The 6809-nt window shown below is 40.4% G+C and overlaps 1 pseudogene; it reads right to left on the bottom strand.

Annotated features, from left to right (window-relative positions):
* Window positions 1–5770: 5770 nt before the first annotated feature.
* Window positions 5771–6809, bottom strand: LOC101352605 (olfactory receptor 51L1-like; annotated as a pseudogene).

The following is a 6809-nucleotide window of genomic DNA, read 5'->3' as shown; positions in this document are numbered from 1 at the left end:
TTGTTATTATTTCATCCAACACTTCGTATTTCTCAAAATCTTTCACTATATATTATTCATTTAATTCTCACAGTTATCCTGTGATATAGACCTTGAAGGGATTAGTATTCCTACTTTAGAGACGAAGAAACTAAGGTTCAGGGAAGTGGCTTTTTATGTCACTCCTCTTATTAAAACCCTTTAATAGTTCCTTAATACACTCTGATAAAATGCTTGTGATATGGTCTATAGACCTCTGTATGATCTAGCATCTGCCTAACCGTCCCCCCTTATTATATGATAGCTACCACTTTCTCAGTGTCTTTAGCCATATCAACCTTATTTCTCTTTCTTAAGTAGGCCAAGTTACTTCCTCACTTTGGGGATTTTATGTTCAATCTGGCTTGCCTTTGCTTTTCACATGGCTGACTCCTTCTCATTCTTCATGTCTTAGATATCACCAACTCAGAGAACCACTTTAGATGATTCTAACTAATTAGGTATCCTGAGCCACAGTCCCTCCGTTATTGTTACACTTCGCATTGTAGTTTACTTCATGTTTCTCAACAATTTTTTCAATTTTATAATTGTTTGTTTTATTTATGGTTTTCTGTCTCTTTCACTAAACTGTAAGATCTAAGAATACAACAGTCATATGTTTTATTAACTAATACATAGTTCTTACCATAACGAAGTTTTTGGAATAGAGTAGGTTCTCAGTCAACATTTGTTGTTTGAATAAATAAATGACAGAGTGAATAAGGAAAAGGAAGCAAAAGATTAGCTTTTTTATTCTAGTCTCCAGATGCTAGGATCAATGCCTTGTTTGGAAGAGAGGGGGGTTGAGGCCCTATCCCAGGCAATCATGCATTATACACTTGGAGTGAATTGGAAACATGTTTTATTTAGGGATGACTGGTGGCACAGTGATTAAGAGCTATGGCTGTTAACCAAAAGGTCGGCAGTTCGAATCCACCAGCCACTCCTTGGAAACCCTATGGGGCAGTTCTAGTTTGTCCTACAGGGTCGTTATGAGTCAAAATTGACTCGACGGCAACAGGATTTTTTTTTTTTTTTTTGGGAGGGGGACATAGAAGGAATTTCCAAAGAAGAGTTTGGTTAAATTCCTAAAATGTCAACAACAAATACCAGGTATATGGATCTATCAATAACTTACTTGCAGAAGTTTGGTATGGGTTCCTGCAGACAAATATGAACTTGCAGCCTCGCCATACATTTATCTTCATATGTCTAAAGTTGATAGACGTTTTTCCTTCAATTCCTTCTCTCTGCCCAATATACCTTATACTTATGCTCTTCCTTCTATTGTTCAATTCCTAAGTTAATTGCTCATAATCTTATCATTTCTTGCATTGTTTCTTAGGGAAGCTGCTTGGCTGGTATCTTTGCCCTCAGTTTACATTACCACTGATTCCCCCCTTACAGATTGCTAAGCCTTTCTCAACCAGCTCAATTTTTCTAAGGCATCACCTTGAAATTGCACAGTCCTGCTCTATTGAATTTCATCATTATTTTTCTGGACTGGTCCATCAATGCATTTAGCTAGAGTTTTGTACTTGCACTTGGGTGTACATCCATTCAAGGCCATAGGACCAGAATCTCTGGGTCAGCTGCAGGTGGAGAGACCCTCGGGTTCTCTATGTCTAGAAATTGCTAGAGTAACGCTAAAACACAGCATGAAGCAACTGCAATGCATGTCAACTTCGTTTAATGTAGAGAGTTAGTGAAGGGGTTTCTGGATCCAGCTATTTCACTATATCACTGCATGGTGCCAGGTAACTTTACTCATTTATTGATTTAAACAATGAATTTAACAATTACAACTTGTACTACTTTTTAGTGACTACCATGGCTGTGAACAGCACCATTAACTTCAGTATACTATCTCTCAGCTCTGATGAAGACATCATCAGATGAAGACATTGAGGCTTAGATAAGCCGAGTATTTAGCCAGGAGACATGGGGAAATTATTTAATCTTGGTTCTGTTTGCACCAAATATCTTGTTCTTTCAAATAAACTAAACCATTTGTCAGAGATGTTAGTTGGTTTCAGGCTTACTAAAAATATGTCACTTTATTTTAATGGTTCTCAGTTTCCTTATCTGTCAAATCAAGAAATTGGACTAGATTCTTTGTGTTTCTAACTCTGATATTTTATGATTGCAAGATCCAGGGTTCTTGAAACAGAGTTCTCTTTTACTTTTTTACCTCTTTACTTTACTCTCAGTTTTTATCCTTCTGAGAATCTCCTTTCCCTAAAGTTTTCTTGTTTCCAACTTTTTGTTTATGCTACACCATCCTCTCAATAAGTATTTTTTCTTCCTTTCTATTAATTCATGTCTCTTAAAAACCCCATTCAATCATTTTAAATGAGGATTTCTGATTTCTCTCTCTTTTCAACTAGTTTGAGCTTCCCAAGGATAGTTACTCTGATTCACATTGAAAAGGCTTCACTCAGCACAATCTTCGGATTATATTAGGAATTCAGTCATTGTGATGCATGAATAAATGAAAATTCATTGGCTAAATCTGTGGATTATGCTTGAGTGTTGCCAAGCATGAACATTCATAGTTTTCTAAATGCCATTCCAGAAGAGATTTTTTTGTGGTCCTCTTACCCATCACCACCAGAGGCATTGTTTTTAGAAACAGAGTCTGGAATTCTGAACCCTTTTCCGTCCATGGGCTATTAGAAGGAAGCCTCCTTGATCTACTCTCCGTTATTCAGGATATAAGGTTGCCAGCTGGGGATAGCCAATACTCAAGTCTCCTTATTTCTCTGCTATCTCTGTCTTCTGTCATTTCTTTGCCTTTGACTCTTCTTTTAGAAGAGGGAAGAAGGGCTGACAGAGGAGCACCCCAGTACTCTAGCAATAGAGAATGATCTGAGTTTGGGCTGTGGTTACTCATCCTGACTGCTGACCCAGGCTGCTCCGTTATACCACATCATATATGAGCCCAGGAAGCCCCTGCAGCTAGGATTCTCTTCATTTATGCTGATGCAGGGAAATTCAGCCAATCTTCAGGGATACCAAACCTTGATTCACGGAGGAATTGTTCTTTGTTGAGCTTCACCCCTGGGATGGGAATCTTTGGTGAGAGAGTGAGAAGGATAGAGGAGGCTAGAGAGAACTGGGGGGAACAGCGAGCAGACAGAAAAGCCCAGAGTGATTAGAGAATGAACAATCAGAACCCTCTGTAGTGTAGCGATTCTGGTTATCCAGTCCATATTGAATTTATCTAGTACATAGTTTTAACAGATGTTTATGTTACAATGGCCCAGCTATACTTATTTAGCTCATTTTTAGAAAGAGTATCTATTTACTAGGAGGTGGCAGTTAGCCAACCCTGGAGTCAGACTGCTTGGGAATAACTAGGTTGAAGACTTGGTAGGTTGTGAGGAAAGAAGTAACGCCTCTGTCACAGAAGGAAAGAGGTTTTCACCTAAAGAACCTCAAGAACTGAAAGAATACAATGTGTAGACATGAATCTTGAGATTGCTGACCAAAGCCCCGGAGATCAGGAAGTGACATGTACTCCCTGGTTCACAGAGTGGCTGTTTTGCTGTCATGGGATCTTGCGTATATTTATCCATTTATGGTAAGGTGGTGACAATGGGTATTATGACCACAGAATCCACTTTCCTACCATATACCATATTATTTAGAAACTACTGACTAGGTAGAATATTTTAATGGTCTTTTAAATATGCAACTAGGTACCAGCTTGGGGATACCACCTTGTTGGGGTGGGGTGCTGCCTTCAATATACAATATTGGAATTAATAACTATTTTATGATGATGTGTCCTTGATAGTTAGAAAACATGCCCCCAGAAACCAAGGTGTGGAAGTGAAGGCGTCTCACTAACCATCACTCTCAGTAACTGTTATGTATTTCTGTGTAACAATCCACCCCAAAACTTAGTGGCTTATGTAGCAACAATATTTGATCTCTCATGGATCTGGGGGTTAACTAGCTCAGCTAAACAGTTCTCTCCCACACAGTTGCAGAGAATGGCTGGGGCTGGAACCATCTAAAAACTCACTCGTTCACACATCTGTCACTTGGGTGCTGAGAAGTTTCAAACAGCGGTGGGCTGGAACAGCTAGGACTCCTTTGGCATGTCAAGAATCTTATATACTTCTTTTCCTCATTTTATTCTCTTATAATTCTTGTTCCAGAATGAAGACACTATCACTACACCTATTTTTCAGAAGCATAAACTAATACTCAGATCTGAGGTTCTGAGAGAGTGTTTTTCAGAAGAACACAAAGAGGAATAATATCGAAATCAGTACTAGAATCTAAGTCTTTGGCTATCTAGTCCAACATTCTTTTCATCTGTCCACAGGCTGTTTCAACTTACCCAGAAGTGCTGCAAAAGAGCCCATCTAATTAAAGTGTTAGCCAGACCCAGAACCCTAAGTTCTCTTCTGGGTGTGGTTCTGCCAATTTTAATCTATAGAGAATTCACTTTGACAAACCTTCACCAACAACACAAACTCTCCACTAGGCGATGTGTTGTTGGGGATGTGGAGGCAAATAAGAAAAAGTCCCTGATATGGGAGTGATTGCAAATTCATCATCATTGGAATATAAAACAGAAGATAGTAAGTGCTATATAAAGCTACAAAGATTTCTTTAGGATCCTACTTTAGTATCCCACTTGCCCTTCAGATTGGAGCATGGTCCATCAAAGTAGCACCATAGGAAGCTCATGTCCAAGATCAAATTTGACTACATTAGCATGCATTAAAAAGAGCTGTTATTGCATAAACCCTGCCTTCCACTCCAACCTCCACTCTCTTCTCTGTTCAAGTGTAACCATTTGCTCTTCCATGAAAGGAAACTGACTGATTTCTCAGTTTGCAATATCCTTTCTGCTGTATTTATCAACTTTTCCCACAGCTGTCTATATTTTCTCATCTGCATAATATACCTCTCTTTTTTAAAGGAGCCAGTCCAGATAAAGCCTCCAGAAAACCCCTGAACCTCATGCTTCTCCTGTTTTTTTTTTTTTGTTGTTGTTTGCTCATCAGCCTGTGCTTACCCTATATTAGTAACTTAATACTTACTATAATTGCCTACTTGTTTTTCTATGTACTCCAATAGACTATCAGGTTTTCAAAGACAAAATATTGGAACTTACTCATTTCTGAGGCCTCAGAACCTTGAAGAGGTACAAAATAAGCACTGATCAAATATTTGTTCTGATGAAAGAATGATTGATACAGTAATAAGAATAGACAATCTTTACTGGTATTTACTATATATTATAATATATGTCACTTTACACATACTAATCCTCACAACAACACTGCAAGCTAGGTACTATAAGTATTCCCATTTAATTGAAGAACAAACCAAAACACAGAAAGGTAAATAACTTATCTCTCTGCTTACCCAGCCCTCTGGGTAATCTTTCATAATGCACTTATTACACTGTATTAAACATTTGTTGTTTATATATTTTATGTATATACTCAAATGTGGGGTTTAAAGGGCAAGGGATATGCATAAAGGATTTATGTGTTTCTGGTACCTAGCACAGGGCCTGAAAAAATTAAGCATTGAGAAAATTCATATAAAGTAAATGAAAGAATAGGTAAGTGAAAACAGTTTCTCACCAGTATCTAAATGCTATCTCTCTTCCCAGATGCCCAGAACAAAACTCTGTGTAGGACTTGATATATCCAACAATTGATTTCTTGGGTTACCAACCTCTTTTCAGGGCTCCAAACCGTGAAAGCATCTTACATCATCAGCTTCAGCTTTTCTCCCTCAGCACCCTGAGCATGGCCTCCCTGATGGGCTTCAATTTGACACTGTAGATTTTGGGGTGGAGCACAGGAGGCACCACCAGGTACATGTAGGCAACCAGGGCATGTACAATGGAGGAGAGATGCCTCCCAAAGCGATGAATCATAGACATGGTTAATGACTGGAATGAAGAAGACAAACACAGCCAGGATGTGGGAAATACAGGTATTTAGGGGCCGCAGTCGCTCCCGGGGAGATGCCAGCCCCAGGACCGTGCGCAGGATGAGGGTATAGGACAGGATGATGAGCAGGGAGTCTATGCCCGCAGTGGAAACTACCACACAGAGTCCATAAAGAATGCTTATGGTGATGTCAGTACAAGCCCGCCTCATCACATCATGGTGGAAACAGAAGGAGCGGGATAAGAGGACCTTGCCAGGGCAGAAGTTCAGATGTTTAAGCAGGAATGGCACTGGGAAGAGAGAGTAGCACGGGCCACAATGGCCATCCCAATTCTGATGATGACATTATTTGTGAGGACAGCTGCATAATGCAAGGGGTTGGAAATGGCCACAAAGTGGTCAAACGACATGGCCAGGAGCACTGAGGACTCTACCACAGAGAAGGAGTGGAGGAAGAACATCTGGACCAGGCAGGTGTTGAAGCCAAGGAGATGATGGTCAAACCAGAGCACAGCCAAGGTGGTGGGCAGTGTGGACAAGTGAGGACCACATCAGTGAGGGCCAGCATGGACTGGAAGTAGTACATGGGGACAGGTGCAGGTTGGGGGTCCTCCTTATGGCCAGGAGGATCAGGCAGTTTCCAAAGAAGGCCACAGGGTACATGGAGGAGAAGGGGATGGAGATCCAACCTTGGATGGCCTCCAGCCCTGGGATGCCAATCATCAGGAAAGCAGGTGGCTGGAAGGAGGAGATGTTGACATAGGTCTGGGAAGGGAGCATTCTTGGAAGGCAGGCAAGGTCTCCAGAATGATGTGACCTGTTCAATCTGTGCAAACAGATAGACACTGACAGGACATATGTCAT

The sequence above is a fragment of the Trichechus manatus genome, unplaced genomic scaffold (assembly GCF_000243295.1).
Source record: "Trichechus manatus latirostris isolate Lorelei unplaced genomic scaffold, TriManLat1.0 scaffold00417, whole genome shotgun sequence".
NCBI lineage: Eukaryota > Metazoa > Chordata > Mammalia > Sirenia > Trichechidae > Trichechus > Trichechus manatus.
Note: the sequence above shows the minus strand (reverse complement) of the source record. Positions and strands in the feature narration are given on the sequence as shown.